At 42.3% G+C, this 15,995-nt stretch overlaps 1 protein-coding gene across 19 annotated transcripts in view; it reads right to left on the bottom strand.

Annotated features, from left to right (window-relative positions):
* The window catches only part of adgrl2a (adhesion G protein-coupled receptor L2a), an 89,440-nt gene extending 73,790 nt beyond the window's left edge, over nucleotides 1–15,650 (bottom strand). For 18 of the 19 annotated variants that reach the window (XM_005734910.1, XM_005734913.1, XM_005734917.1 and 15 more), the window contains exon 1: nucleotides 14,318–15,650. The gene's annotated coding sequence lies outside the window, so the exon portion shown is untranslated. Of the gene's footprint in view, nucleotides 1–11,763; nucleotides 11,880–14,317 lie in introns of those variants that run through there. The other variant, XM_005734911.1, reaches the window with a different exon arrangement.
* Nucleotides 15,651–15,995: the final 345 nt, after the last annotated feature.

Here is a 15,995-nt window from a genome sequence, read left to right as displayed (position 1 = left end):
AATCAGAATCAACAGACCACCACATGTTGAATGCAGGGAAACACATTTGGTTTCTATTGGGCTTTCCCAAAACTATCCTCATACATTAATTCATACGCACTATAAGAACCCTGTTATCTGTTTCTCCAAAAAACCTGAAACATGGGGCTCAGTCAGAAAATACTCAAGTCTCAAATCTGGAAGAAATGTCTTCTCAAAAGTGACTGTGTCCCTGCTTTGACACTGCTGAAATGTACATTTTGCAAGCGTAGAGATTGGGCTGGTGAGCAGATGAGTCTGGAGCCCCCCACTGAGTCGGATATAGGCCAGGAAGGAATCAAGGCTGACCTCTCTGCTGAGGGAATGATTGAGAGCAGAACAGGACCAGAGGAGCCGAGCGACACCCGACCAAACGCCGTGCGACTGCTGGTGCCACGAACACGAGACCCGACTCTGACACGAGCCGAGCCAGTGAAATACCGGGTCAAACGCGCATGCTGCGCGACAGGACTCCTCAGCAGCAGAGATGGTTAATGGAGCAGGGAGCGCAAAGGATAAGGGCGGAGAAAAATTGCATGGAAGATTATTTTTATTTTATTATTACTCTGCATAGTAACATAGCTGGAGATGTCGTGATTAGGACTGCTAGGACTTTTAGTCACACTGTCTGTGGGAGGCTAGCTTACTTGAAACTTTCATGTATTATCTTGTGCATTTCATCATCTGAGAGCACATAAAACCAACTGTTTTTTGAATTTGTTGATCACAACATTTGGATTAAACGAATCATTAGCCGGTTCTGATGCAAGCCACACTGCACGGAAAAGGCAGCAGCATGCAAGAGGAGCAGAGTGTGACATAAGCGTGGTACTTGTCATGCTCACTGCTCTTAGTGTTTGCACCATTCATCATTTTTATGAGCCACTCAATTAATCGATTAGGGTACTCCCCACTGGTTAGGACATATGGCTACTAAATAAAGCAATCATGAGCTAAGCCCTGAAACACTCCAGCACTTCAATACATTTAAAAATAAATGGATCGTCTAGGAGAAAGAAAAGACAGCTTTGCTTTATTTTCATTTCCCTCCTTTGATGTTTTACTTGACAATATGAAAAACAAAACAAAAAAGTATTTCTGGTCTGCCTTAGTTTTACATGTCGAGAAGCGCCACGTTTATCAGGAAAGATTTCCTGATTTAAGAATGTCAACATACGATATGTTTCAACGTGGCACTTTTCCTCTGCATTTCTAGGCACTTAGTGTTATCGCCCTCTCTGCTTGAATATATATTAAATCCATAGCCTCATAATCACTTTAGCAATGCAAGAAAAATCCTATTAGCGCTGAAAGATACCTACACCTGTCTGTCCACATGGATTATAGGCAGGTGATTTGCCACGGTAACAAAGTTTTAATACGGGTCCCATACATTTTTTTTGTTCTAATTTTGATGTTTTACTGGGAAGTGAAGTGGATTATCTCGAATGAAATTTCAAAATGTCATTTCCACTTGCTGATAGCACAAAACTATTCCTTTCAGGTGTGCAGAGATAAGAATGATTCAGCCAGGGCTGTTAAACGGTGTCTTTGCCAAACGTTCCTCCGCTTAGGAATTAATAGGCTGACATTAATACAGCAAGATAAATAGGCAGGTCAGGTAAGTGAGCCCTGCCATTATATGGGCATCTCATGGTGATAGTACCTGCCAATCAAGTCCAATAAGTCCTTGACAAGGTGTGATTCACCTTGAAATACAGAGAATGCATGCAATATGTAGTATATAGTCCCCTGTTGAGAAACCTGATCCAATTAGTGTGTGCGCATAAATACTTTGCAGGGTTGACGCCCCGAGAGCACATCAGGACAGCATAAAAGTTGGGTTAACGTCCGCTACACACAACCTTTTTTTCTACGTATGAGTCACCTCTCATCTAAAACAACATGGCTGTTTGCAAAAGAGGGACCAAGACCTTTTGGAAGCGCAAGGCCTGGTTTTTAGTCTATGACAATAATGCGCCGTATTTACACAGATATGCACCAGTAAGCAGCTTTTGTGATCCTCTGCCCCCCTCCAAACGGAGCAGCTGAATGGGTAAAACCTTCGCTTCATCCTTCTATTAAGGACTCACCATCAATAATGCACTGTGATCGTGAGGCGTTATTAAGCAGGATGATTAATTTTTAAGGCAGTGGGCAACAACACAAAACACGAAGAAAGTAACAGAGACGACGACTTGTGAGAGACGCGTTTTCAATGGAGCAGCGTGAGCGTGAAAATAAGACACTTATTTGCGACTTTTTTTCGTCTAGGCGACGAGAAGCAGAGCAACTGAAAAACGAAGGAATGTTTTCAACGCACCTCGACTGACAGATATGTCATTAAGCAAATACTTGGCATACGCTGAATTTACATTCCGGACAGTCTGCATCATCTTCTCCTTTGTGGCTTTTATGTTTAACAATGTCTTAATAGAAGCTTTTACCTAGACTCAGCTCACTGCAGTGCCCCTAATACAATTTCTCTGTATTTGTTGATGCATCAGAGGCAAAAATTGGCAAAAATTGCATCAAATCCTGTAAAACTAGTTATTGTGTTACTGTGGAAATGTATATATTTTTGAAGAATGTTAATTCTTTCAGATTAGAGGCACTATGCTTAATGTCTAATTAATGCTTTTAACCTTTCTGTGGCTCAGGGGAAGGACAAAGCCAAAGCCAAAAGGGCCACTGCATCATCTCAGTCATCAGCTAAACAGGAAGAGAAGCAATACTGTACGAATGATTTCAGCAGTGGATGTACAGTAGCGTACTTCATCCGAGCGCATTTCTATCCCACTACTGCCGAATCTATTTCCAATCTAAAAGATGGCATGAATGCCTTTGTCAGACAGGGGGAGCGGCGTATGTCAAGCTAAACAAGGTATAGCGCTGTGTCTCGTCAGGAAGCTTAGACAAAAGAAGTGGGTGTAGTCTTTCCTGAATGCAATCACTTGTCAGCCCTAAATCTTCACTCAGTACTGCCGTGACAGGTAACGGTGCTTTTTAAACCGATGAATGTATATTGGCCTTTTTTTAAAGATACAGAAAATGTCTAAAAGGCATTTTGCTGCCGCTCACAAATGAATGTTTTACACACTCTGCTGCACAATAACATGAAACATATTTTCATTAAAAGAGTGAAAAAGGGGTGAGACTACATAGTTAGTTTTTTTAAAGAAAAAAAGCATCTAATATGGCATTTATACACAGCAGCACGACATAAGCGAGTAATTTGGGTTGCTTTGAATTTTTGGGGAGGCTGCTTCATTAGATTTCACCGTGCCGTTCCAGTGTCACTACTCCTTGCCCTCTGCCCACCTTCAGCTGTGAAAGGGAGAGGACAGTTTTGGGGCTGAGCTTTCTCTACCGTCCTCATTTGCATAACATCAGCAGCGCGAGGGGGATTGTGATGCAAACAAGCCAAGATTGGCTCGTTCCATCTCCCCCAATTTTAATAACTAAGGTGTTATAGGTTCTCGCTCCCGCCTGCTCACTGTACAATGGATCAGCCTTCTTTGAGACTGAGAGAGAGATTCGATTTTTTTTTAAATAGGTGGAAAAGTTTCAACTGCAGTTTGGATGATTAAAGAAAACTTGCGTGCAGTTGACGTAAGAGCGGCGCTGCTGCTGTTGCCCGAATCGAAACACGTGGCAGGCCACAGGAGGATAAAAAAATCTTCATTATGGGCGAAAACATCTCTTTTCACCAATGTTCCTCATTTCCCAACTGACCATGATTTGGGCTTGACATGAATAAAGAAAAAATATGTAAATGAATCGGTGGCTTATGTTATCGTCCCCTGCCACCCACAGTAGGACAGCAGATACAGCAATCACTGCTTCTGCACCTTGTGTATGTTTAATATGTGTTTGTTCCTTTGTGATAACAAAAAAAAAGGGGGGGGGATAAACAGGGCTTTCTTTTGTTGTTGTTTTTTTTCTCCTTCGAATAACTGGACCAAAGTCAGGGAATCCAAAGACACAAGGAGAGAGAGAGCAGACAAATACAGGAGACTGTCAAGCAGACTGCGATAAAACATTCACTGTGAAATTATCTCCCTGTCATAAAAGGTCCTCCTGTTTTGAATACCAAAGGGATTCAAATTCCCAAACAAACTATGAGAGGTTGACCAATTTTGTGCTCTGCTAAACGATAGCGGATTGCAGGGCAGGTTGTAGCTTTGAACCACCGCGGTTTGAGGTAGCAGGAAGCCAAGATTTTAATCTCTGCATGTCTGCATAGGTAATCCATTGAAGTGTAATTGCTACAGTTCTAAGTTATACAGAATAATGACAGAAGAATGAGACTCACTATGAATATGAAGTGAGTGAGAACACAAAGTCCCCACAGTGGCAGAGGAGCAAAACACTTTGACAAGGACTCTTGCTGGGGAGGAAAACTATCCTCTGAAGAACAACAAGCGCCAATATGGAGGCTGTTTTTTTTTATTTTATTTTTTTTTAACAAGACGCACCATTCGGAGAAACATAATGAAGCGAGCCGCGCAGATGAAATGTTAGGATTTATGCGACTAAAGCGGCTAGCTAAGATGAAGCTGTTCCTGTTAGCAACAGCATTTCATCTTCATGGATACCAAGGATGTGAAAGAGAGGTGAGAAAGAGGTGAATTTACAAAAGAGGAAACAGTTATGTATTTATGAAATTAATTAAAATGCAGCCGAATGTGTAGCATGCAAACTTTCTGGAATTTCCACATTAAATATAAGAGATGCTACTTGCAACCTTTTGCTTTGTGTGTTTTCTTTAAATATCGCTCTTTGCAAAAACATGAAAATCCAGGAAGCTTGAAAAGACTGGAAGGTGCAACCTAATACTGACTGTGGGTAACTCGTATATGTTGTTTAACACTGAAAACAAATGGGTATATGGAGGACTTAATGTTATGAAAGGTAACTACAGAATAAAATCAATACATTTAACATGTCATCCTCCTGGGTTTTTTTACACCAAAACATCTGCAGCAACATTTGGCATTTTTTGAGCCTGCTGCTGCTCCAGTTGTATGAATTGTGTCTGAATTCACTTATCATTTAAATATCAAGCATGCACCTGAGAAAGTCTTATGGGCAGTGACTTTCAGAAAACGTCTCCAAGTAATGCTTGCACAATCCTGCTTTTTCCACGCTGCTTCCACGGGAGCCTCGAGCCTTTTCAGGTGAGAGAATAAAAGATCCCTTTTTTTCGCCTCTATTTTTTGGCCCTTGCAGTAAACTGTAAAACGAGTAGGCGTTGCAGCGTCTGCAACATTCACCATCTCTCGCTGATTGTTAAGGCTCAGCTTTGGTGTCTGGAACCCACATTTCAACACCACCGTTTACAGAGCAAATGTTCGTCTTAGGTAGACCTTTAAAACATAAATAAAAACAAGCTAAACATTTAGGCAAAATTTACTACCTCACCCTGATACCCAGAGAGATGTTTTCAGGGAGCACAGAGAAACTTTTCCATTCTTTAGACACGTCTCTGCCTCCTTGGAGTTGAAGCTTCTTGCCTACCCCCGGGCCGGGCTGATGGTAATGGCTGCAGGAGCCGCTTCCTGTCAGCTCACTCCAGACTCACTAGTAATCAGCTCGAGCTGATGAATGACAGAAATGCCACTGGCTCCACTTTTTGCAACGACAAAAAAAAAAAAGCACCAGTTTCTGCCCCCCCACCCACCCATTTGACTGTCCTCTTTACACAGCTTTTTTTCCCCATTTCCATCAACTACTACAAAATAGCACTCATCACATTGGTTCAGCTGCTGATGCTGAAGCTAAAAATGAAACATGTGTTGCCGGGCACAGATGCAGTACTTGAGAATTTGTAGAGCTTGCTCAGAGCTTTCTGTCTGGTCATCATTTAACCTTGCTTTCATTTTATCACTGGGTGATTTATAAGGACGTGAACACATGTTCGCTTTAATGGTCCCAGTACAAAAACACAGCTATAAAGTAGATAAAACTACTTTTTTCCCTGCTTTGGCTTATCTGTTTATTTCTTAGCAGGTCATGGCATTTTTTGGCCTCATTTATCTCTTTTCATGCCACACACACACACACACACACACACACACACGAAATATCCACCAAACACAAAACCTGACCTATTTTTTTTTCTTGAACAAACTAAAATTACACCTTTAAAATTTTTTGTTTATCGAGCAATAAATATGTTACAGCATTGCGAGGCTGCTTTTTACACACCTCAAATTATTGTTAATTTTTAAAGTTATTTAAGAGATAAGCAAAGCGATAAAACTCTTAAACTGCAAAGAGAAATCCAAATATCGTTCAATTTTAATTTCTGAAATAATCAAAAATAATATATGTAAAAATGTAGCAGCGTAAAAAAATGCATTATAACACAACAAAGAAGAACATTTTTGCCACCTACGGAGATACTGGACATTTGGCCGGTAATGAAATTTTAGCCTTAAATATTTATTACATGCTGTTATTGTTTGCGCTTATTGCAAGGAATCTATACGGTGAGCGTCCTCAGTTTTATTGCAGTTGTGCAACTAATAGCATTTCTTCTGCTTCTGCACGTCCTGCTCAGTCACAACATAACAGATGTGAAGTATAAGCTGCAGTTCTCACACTCATCTTAATTACTTAAACCGGTTTGCTGTGGACTGAATTAGACAAACCGGTGGCTCTAATGGATAAAGCAGTCAGGGTATGTGTGATTTATAACAGAATTCACACCAGCAGAGCTGCCTCACACCTCATTTAGAAGGAGGCACGATGAATTATTAGGGCAGCCTGTATATGTCTTTTTCCTGTGCAAATGCCAAAAAGATCAAATCAGTACAGAGACGCAGTGAGGTGTCAATATTAAGCACTCCAAATTTCATTATAAATACATGAATAATTTGACGTCTCCATCGACACACACACACATTCAGGAGCAACTTCTCTGCAGTATTTAAGATGTTCATTACCTCACCCCCACGGCAGTAGAGGAGGAGTTGGATCCAACAGGCAGCAGTGAATGCCAGGCCTGGCACAGCTGTACAAGCAAAGCTGTAAAGAGAAGTCACCGGCCACTGTCGCTCAATCTTTCCCTGTGTTAATCCCACACTGTCTGCATGCACGTCAGACCCATTCCTCACATCCTTGCATTGCTTTTCACACCCCTAAGTTCAATTTGGCAGGAAAGTGGACACGTTGCATCACTTCTCCTGGCTGAAAATTCTCTCGGCATTGTTCCCCTCCAATAATCTTGTTTCTGAGACAGCATGATGGCTGTGTTATCATGTACAATTGATTCGCTAGTCATTTTCTGCAAAATATTTTCTTGCTTCTTGCGTTCTCTTTCAGGTACTCACTGAAGCGTGCAAAGTGAACGCACAAACCTGAGTTTTACTCGTGCATTTCCACACCAGAGCCCGGCTTTGTGACTTTTAACAGCGGCGCGGCAAATATGTGTACATATGAGATTTAAAAGCCTTTAATGCCCCTGAATCTCTTCGTAGCTGATCAGATCATCTTCTGAATGGCCTCGATACACAAACATGCGGCGTGTGTGTACAGAAGAGTCGGCTCCATTTATCTGCATTCATCCTTCACATTATCATGGAGGGACAGCTTGCTGTCATATCCCAGACCGTTCCTGTGGCTGGACAAATGCGCTGAAAAGTGGACCCTCAAGTGTTGGGCACGTTTTACTAAACAAGCCCCTCTATGTTTTATAGACTTACAGAATTTTATAGCCGAGCTCCAGCGGAACCAAATTCCGGCCTTCGGGGCAGAAACTTTATTTTAACATCTCTCTTTTTTGGGGGGGAAGACTGACATTTTGTCCTCTGCCTTCAAAATGTTTTCCCAAGAAGCTTCTCCTCAGTTGACCTACGCAGAGACCATTGCCTCTGGCTTGTCACAGGGAAAAGAGTGATGCGGTTCTATGGGTAACAGAGAGGGAGGCTCTGTACTGAGGCAGCAGCAGGTGCAGCCGTGACAGTTGCCGTGTTGTTGCTAGCCCCACACTGTAGTCAAGATGAGGTTCACAGATGTAGCCACTCAGTGCAGTGGTTTATTGGCTGCCTGAAACAATGCATCTCTGTCAAGAACAACTCCTCCTAAGGCCATTTCAGCCTAACAGTGCTGCGTATGAAACAAGGCGTAGAAAAAGCTCATTCTGACACACAAGGTCAATTCAGCTCCACAGCAACACAATCAAAGCTCCCCTCGCTGTGCCAAAAAGCAAAACAAATACCAACCCGGAGCAATCACGCTCAAACGTGGAGGTTTCAGCCACATTTTCATATTCAGCCATGTGCATAATAATAAATATAACAATAAAAATATCAATAATAATTCCAGTGGCACCTTGAGATTTATTATCACCATTTATCAAAGCATATTTGTGACTAATTATTAGCAGCGCTACCTGAGGCTGCACTTTAGCCCACATGCACTGAGTAAAGTAATGGCACCCATTTTCCCGCGGCCCTTTTCATTTTTTTTTTCTCCCGTTGGACAAGAGAAAGCAAACCTGATTCTTTTCTTCAATTCAGATGTGAAGCAGTCCACAAAGTCCAGTCCAACCTTGTGTTTTGTTGAATCTGAGAGTAGTAGAGATCTGAGATAATATGACTATTGTTTTCCTGTAAAGCACCCAGTCTCTGCTTGTTCAATTACTGGAAGGAGCCTCAACGAGGGCGGTTAAATCATTTGCAGAGACATTATCTACGCAGAGAGAGAAAGACAGAGAAAGAGAGGGAGGGTGTGTGGCGGGGAGGGGGGGTGAGGAGGAGGGGAGAGCCGGCATAGGGGCCAAACTTTAGTTTGGAGAGGAAATAGAAACATTTTTGTGGACCACACATGGAGGGTGCTGCGAGGATAAAAGCAGCAGGATTCATGATTCACTGCAGGAAATTAATAGACTAATACAGTTCTCTGTTTCACTGCCAAAAACCACATAATAAGATAAAATTGTTTTCATTACAGGTGATGATGGATATCTATGTAGATTATTAAAATGTACACAGAATTTATGAGAGAGACCGCAGAATTTCCTTCTTCCTCGCATATGTCGCCTACAAACAAAAACCGACTCACGAGCACTCATCTGTCAGCGTGAGCAATCATTAAGAGATAATTTGATTGTTTTTTCAACCTCGGCTGTGTTTGATGTCTCTGGCATGGTAGCAATTGAACAGACAATTATTTTGTTGATTAGCTTAGTTTTTAGCAACTTACCATGCCTGTGATATTCCTCTGAAACTCCCAGACCAGACGCTCAACTCCATCTGACTTGGCAGCTACGTTACAAGAACAAAGCTTCTGCACTCCCTAACTACATACTGTAAAATAAAATATCATGAAAGAAAACCACCGCCTAAACAAATAAACGTATAGAATAAAATATGCAACGATGGGGGCGGTAAAAAAAAAGCAGAACAAAACATGTATTTGGCAGGACTTTAGCTGCAAATAAGGAAGTGCACCGTTTATGGGAGTGGATCTACCTGCAGGTCACTTTGACTTTTTAGAGTATTTTAACACTGGAAACCCTGCTGTGTTTTTTTGATGGATTCCAAAATGCTTCAGTGTATCGTTTTCTGAATCATCTCCCAGTAGATCAATATCCAAACACTTAAGAAGAACTCTAAAACCAAATATTCTCACATCTTTTTCGCTCATTTTTCATCCACTGGAGAAACAACTACTGCTTTTTTAGATATACATATATATGTATTCGTTTTAGTTCAGTGTTTCTGTTCCCTACAGATTTCTTTAAGAGGGTCCCGGTTCACTAGACTGCTAAACAGTCAACAACAAACAGGTACGTAAATAATTTGGTATATTTAAAATACAGCCCCAGAAGCAAACGCAAATAAAAGCGCTGCCACTCAAACGAGTAAAATTATATTGAAATGTCAAACTCGACTTACCATTTTTGTTCGCTGCAAGAATGTCGGCTTGAATATACTGGAGAACATCCATATCCCATTGTTAAAAAAATAAAGAAGCAACTTTTCTTACTTGCAATGAGTCACAATTGTCAAGGACAGCAGCCTATATGGAGGAAATATATTGCTCTGCTGTGTTTACCCACACCATCCCTAAATAAGAGCCCTGTCTTGTTGGAAAAGGGGCTTTTAAATGTGGATGTGCTTCGCTCGCCTATAATCCAGCCGAGACATTACTCCTTCCCCTGGCAGACGTCCGCAGATCCCCCCTCTCTCCCAGCCAGGCCTTGCTCTCCGCTGCTATGGCAGAGCCGCAATAACTGCTGTTTGCTTAGAGCCTTGCCTCCCAAGTTCTCCTCTGTCACACTGAAATTGAATATTTTCCCAAATAGTGTTGCAGCTGTGCACAGATAAGGACAAGTCCTGTTCACATAGCACAAAAATGAGACTGTGTGTGTGTGAGTGTGTGTGTGTGTGTGTTTCAACCTTCTTCAAATTACAATAGGAATAAATGTAACAACTTATATATAAAAGCATCAAAAATAACCACAATGTCAGGTCTGAAAATTAAGAAATAATATTTTTAAATAATAAAAAAAAAACATAATTTATTTGCAATCTCGCTTTTTATACCTCTAGAGATTAATATAAAAATGTTTTTTTTTTTAATCACAATTTGTTGATCAAATTTCCACCCAGTGATCTCTTGGCAGAATTTTCTTTCACTTCTCTGAGTGACCTAAACACACGTTGCTAATACGAGCAGTGTTTTGAACACATTGTAAAAAAAGGCAAACAGAACGGCGTGCTACGCCCAGTCATCTTGTGACCAGAGGACACACAAAAAAGGAGATTTTATGACCCAGTTTTGCACTTTGCACGGCCTTATCTCCAAATACCTTTCATAAAAAGAGATGCCAGATAAGCTAAGGGAGACTGCCACTTAGCCAGTGCAGACAAACCATCGTGACATCTATCGGCTAACGCTCATGCTGTTTCTTGTCATCAGACTTTGAATGGAGCCCTACTTTCCACTCCCAGAGTAATGTTCTGCTAGGAAATTATTTAGGCAAGCAGAAAGTTTCACCTGCCATTTCAGGGGCACCGAATCCCCCTGCTGCACCAGAGGCCTTTGGCAAGTGGAAACAAATGTTTCACAAAATGGCAGGGAGGGGAACACACTAGCGCACTAGCGTTTTACTGATTGCCAATCGTAAAATAAAATCAGTCATGAAAGGGGAGGTACACTGGCCCACCAAAGCCCTGCACATTACATCAAATTTGCCATAGCTTTCTTTTACAGCCTTGTTTATTCCCTTTAATGGCAAGCAGTTATCCGCACAGTATGACTCCATGTAGGTGGTTAAGGCAAAAGAAAAGATTGCATCTGAAAACACAAACCCACAATTCACACGCCAAATAAGCAATGGGATGTAAATCTAACTCCCTGCAATCCTCTTCTGCTGACACACTCAAAGCCTCCATCATTTCTTTTATTATTTGGGGGGTGGATTATGCTGTGGAGCAGCTAGCACATCATTTGCAACAACAACTACACTTTTAAATTGGTCATTGTTCCTTAGCTAACAAAGACTCTGATGCGCAGGAAGGACAGCAAAGATGGGCTCACACATCCTGACAGTGCGAGGCTGGCACAAGCTATCCATGCAGCCACAAAGCAACCTTTAAATCAGTCGTAGTGGCTCGCCAATCGCAGGCTCACATCCACACTCATGAAAGAGAGACACAAAGCAAAGTGAGCAAATGCCACCACCGGTCAGCATGTGCAAGCTCACAGTGAATAAAATCGATAATAAATTACCTTAATAAAACCAGAGTGGAACAAGTCTGGCTTGTTGGGATATTAGAAAAAATCTGGACAGGCAATGAAGGCTGCGTCATTTCTGTTTAATCCACACGTCAAATATCCAAAAAGCTCAGCTGCTGTTCTGAGGAGGGGACCATCCCAGCAGAAAATGGAGCTAGAGTCCATAATGTGGCAAATTTGGATGTGTTCACACCCACTCGCCCTTTCACACTCGCTCGAGAGCCTTGCGTTCTATGACAGCGTGGTATACCAAAGTTTACTAGGGAGTGATATGTCTCCCTCAGACCCATACAGGAGTGTGCCGGGCTCTATTGATCCGCCAGTGGAGACGAACATGCAAGCGAATAGAGGCAATGTGGGGCTCTGGCACATCAAGAGCAGCTTCAGTTCTTTGAAACCGGACGCACTTCCATTCAAACGAGGCTACAGACTGAAAAAGGTGCTCTCATACTGGTAAACTACTCATAATAGCCGGGCTTAAGATATCAAGCAACGACATCTGAGAAGACAGTCTCCTTCTTTAGGACGCATTCACAGGTAGATTACATTATTTCCACTGAGTGTAGATAGACCTGTATTTCTTTTCAGACTCCCACACGAAATCACACAATTTTATTACTACTTTAACCAAGAATCAAACATCGCCAGCATTTATACATTTTGAATTTCGTGTCATTTTCATTCCCCATTGTTTACTATAACTGACTCACTGTGAGGATGCCATGGCACGTATGTTATATGCAAGATGTCAGAGGGACGTGTGCACAAGAAGAATGGAGAAAGAAACTTGAGTTTTACTAGCTCACACACTCATTCTGAAGCCTTTCAGGATCAGCCAAAACCAGTGGCAGAATATATGACTCCTTCAATTGTGCAAGGACCACTTTGATATGCTAATATGTTCCTTCCAAACAGCTGGAATTTGCACTCACATTAGCCTAATTTTACCTTTTTTAATACAAGTACAAGGCAATGGAATCATCATCACAATACTAAAAAAAAAGTATTCAGGGAGCAGCAGCCATGCTTCTTATAAATTCCTTAAATTTCAACACTTTTTTATTGAGAGTATGGATTTGTGGAGAAGATGAGAAGATGAACAATAACTTTGCAATTAGGTTTATTTTGTTTCTCATTTGAAATATTATCTAAAAATATATGAGGCAAAAGGGGGGAAAAAATCCTCTTTTACTCTAACTCTATAACCCGCTATGGACAAGTACGTATACGTGAGAATGTGTTGTGCAGATATATTAAAGACAGACATGAGGAACATCTATGGACAGTACTCCAGGCAGGAATTCGAAGGTCTGTCTCTCGCCTTCTTAAGGTTAGTCCTGAACCCCCCAAAAGAGAAGAAGATGAAGAAAAAAACTGTGGGCATGTGAAGTCTGCTGGAGCTAAATTTAACCCAATCCTCTGATCGATCACTGAAGATTGCTGCTCCGCTCCAGGCAGCCATGCATCAGCGGTGACCGCTGTGTGTTTCTCCAGCAAAAGGAGAGGCACGCACCGCACCGCATGTGCGCGTCTCCCGCCTCCTCTTTAACACATGGTTGACAAGACACGTTCGGAATCGGTGGGCCTAAATAATAAATGCGCAGTAAAAGGATCTAATTTTTACTGCCACTCTGCGCCCACTGGGTTTGAGTTAAGTGTAAGCAAGCCAAATCAGTTCCTATTTTTTATGCTCCCGTCTTTTTCTTTTTATTTCACCATTTCATTCCAACGTCACCTTCCACCCTCGGAGCCAACTGCCTCACAGGCTAGCTCTGAGGCAAAACTAATTATTACATCTCTAGTTGAGGCTCGAATTATTTTCTGTCTGTTTCTTTCTTTCTTTCGTTTTTTTTTTGGGACAAATAGCCTAACCCCAATTATAATGGATTAGCCCGTGAATGCTCTCCAGAAACAGGCAGACAACACTTCTCAGGTCACAGCTTCCAGCGTAAATCCCCATTCAAAGCAACAAGACCCATCAGTGGATTTAAAAAAAACCCTCAGTGGCCAATACCACCAGCAAAACTCCACCTCAACTTTGGAGGCATAAATCCCAATTAAATGACGCTTTACGTGTTCTGGTTCATAGAAATTGCGCTGCCGAGCCCCCCTACCACACACACACGTTCACAAACACACACACGCACTTTAAATTTGTTTCAATTCAGACGTTCAGACTCGGCAGCCGAACAAATCAATCCACATCTGCTTATGTTTTGATTAAGCACTTTTCAATTAACCACGGCACCCGTCGGTACTCCACTGCAGACTGTGTTGCTCTGTTTTTTTTTAAATTCATCATTATTATTATTTTAGTCTCGTTAAACTTATGGCGCCTCTATTATAATGCGAATTTCCTAAAACTGACTCAGACACAAAATCTGACTCGCCATCTGTCGTTTTCTAAACAAGTTTCGAAACGCGAGGTTCAGAAGTGACCGAGGCAGAAGGTAAAAGTTACTATACCTAGTTTGCAGTTTGGATGTTTCATAAGTTTTGATGGTATTAATGCGCAGAAGGAGGGGGGTAAAATAAAATCTACTCTTACCTTTCTCGAAAAGCAGTGTAGCCACGCGGGGCTTGATTGAAGACAGTGAGTAGGAAACTGTGAGCTGTATAAAAAAGATTAGTTTAAAAAATGTCAGATTGTGGAAAGGCAGTCTGATGTGAACTCCTCTGCAGCGAAGAGAGTGAGTCTGCAGGTCTCAGGCATGCTCGCCTTGTCTGGGACAGAGGCTGGCTTTCAAGCGGCAGGTCTCCCTTTCTGCCCGTACATTCCCCTGCACCGAGCGCACACTTCCATGGCACGCAAGGTGTTGCTCTGAGCTCAGTCCTAACTCATCAGCCACCTCATGCACACCTCTGAGCGGCTCATACAGTCTCGGCTCTCCCTGTGCGTGCGCCCTCACTCCCCGACGCAGCAGCAGCAGCAGCAGCGGTAACAACAAGAGTCAAAGAGAAGCGAAGCTCGGGGACCAAAAAAACAAGGACTTGAGTGACTGAGAGGGACAGACAAGAGTGGGGCTTTTCAGTGTCTGGTGGAGGGGAGAAGACGAAGATCTCTCTCCGCTACTGTAGCCGCCGCCGGTGCTGCTCTCCTGGCTCCCCTGAATGATACTGTGTGGGGACTGGGCAAGTTTCAGCGGCTAGCCTCTGGTAAAGATCCCGCTCACAGTGTTGAGACACTTGGAGGAAGCAGCGCTGAGCGGGCTTCCAGTGAACAGCGCCAGTGCAGTTGATACCAGGCTGCCGACTGCAGGAGCTGTCTGAGCGCAGGTCTACACTAAAACCTGACATGGATTCTAGATCCACCACGGCTCGGAGTCTAGACGCATCACAGACTGTCCTCATCAACTTATCCTCATGCCCGGCAGGACTGTGCTCAGCTTATTTTCCTACAGAGGGGCTATTCCACTGCATCATACAGAAAGTAAAGCTTTATTACGAGTGCAGCGCCTTCATTTTTGGCCCCACTTTTTTTCTGCTTAAAGAAGCGACACTGCCTTCCTTTTGGGTATGAGAGGCCCATATTCTGTCACAGTAGGCAGTCCGGCCTATTCAACCAATGACAGTGGAGTCATTCTACTGTAATACTACCAAGCATCAAAAGAACACGGACGTGCACACAGACCTTTTTCTCCCTCGCTCAAACCAGCCCCATTTGGACAGCACTCTGGCCCATGCAGCAGTGGTCAAGCTGCCGCTGGTGTGTAGAGCCAAGCGTGTGCGGAGCCAAGCAGTTTTTCAAATCAAGAACCTCTTCAGAGTCGTGAATGTATTTTTCCCCCTTCTTTTTTTTCATCGCTCCTCTTTTCCTTTACATGATTCATGACACCATTCAGCAGTCAATGGATTTCTTTTCAGGCTTCTGGGACTTTGACCCTGGCACTCCTTACTGCATGCAGTATGTTATATTGGTTTTCTACATTATACTCCACTGTGGGTGAAATGCAGATTATTATACTTCATCGTGCACAGCATTTCTTTCTGTAATGAAGCTGAGCTCTGATATATGTTTTTTTCCTATTAAAACAAACAAATATATATATTTATGAAAGTTTGAAAATCGAATTATCGGCACAGCTGTTATTTGGCGTTTTTTATTAGGGCCACTTTTTGGTCTCACAATATCTAAAAATAAACACAGCTGTTTTATGTTTATATTTGAGTCTTGCTAATACTTGGAGCGTGCTGTAATCTGGTTAAGGAATGCCGTTAAACATCAG

Source organism: Pundamilia nyererei, unplaced genomic scaffold, assembly GCF_000239375.1.
Source record: "Pundamilia nyererei isolate P.nyererei 1_Seehausen unplaced genomic scaffold, PunNye1.0 scaffold00061, whole genome shotgun sequence".
NCBI lineage: Eukaryota > Metazoa > Chordata > Actinopteri > Cichliformes > Cichlidae > Pundamilia > Pundamilia nyererei.
This window is presented reverse-complemented; position numbering and strand designations above follow the sequence as displayed.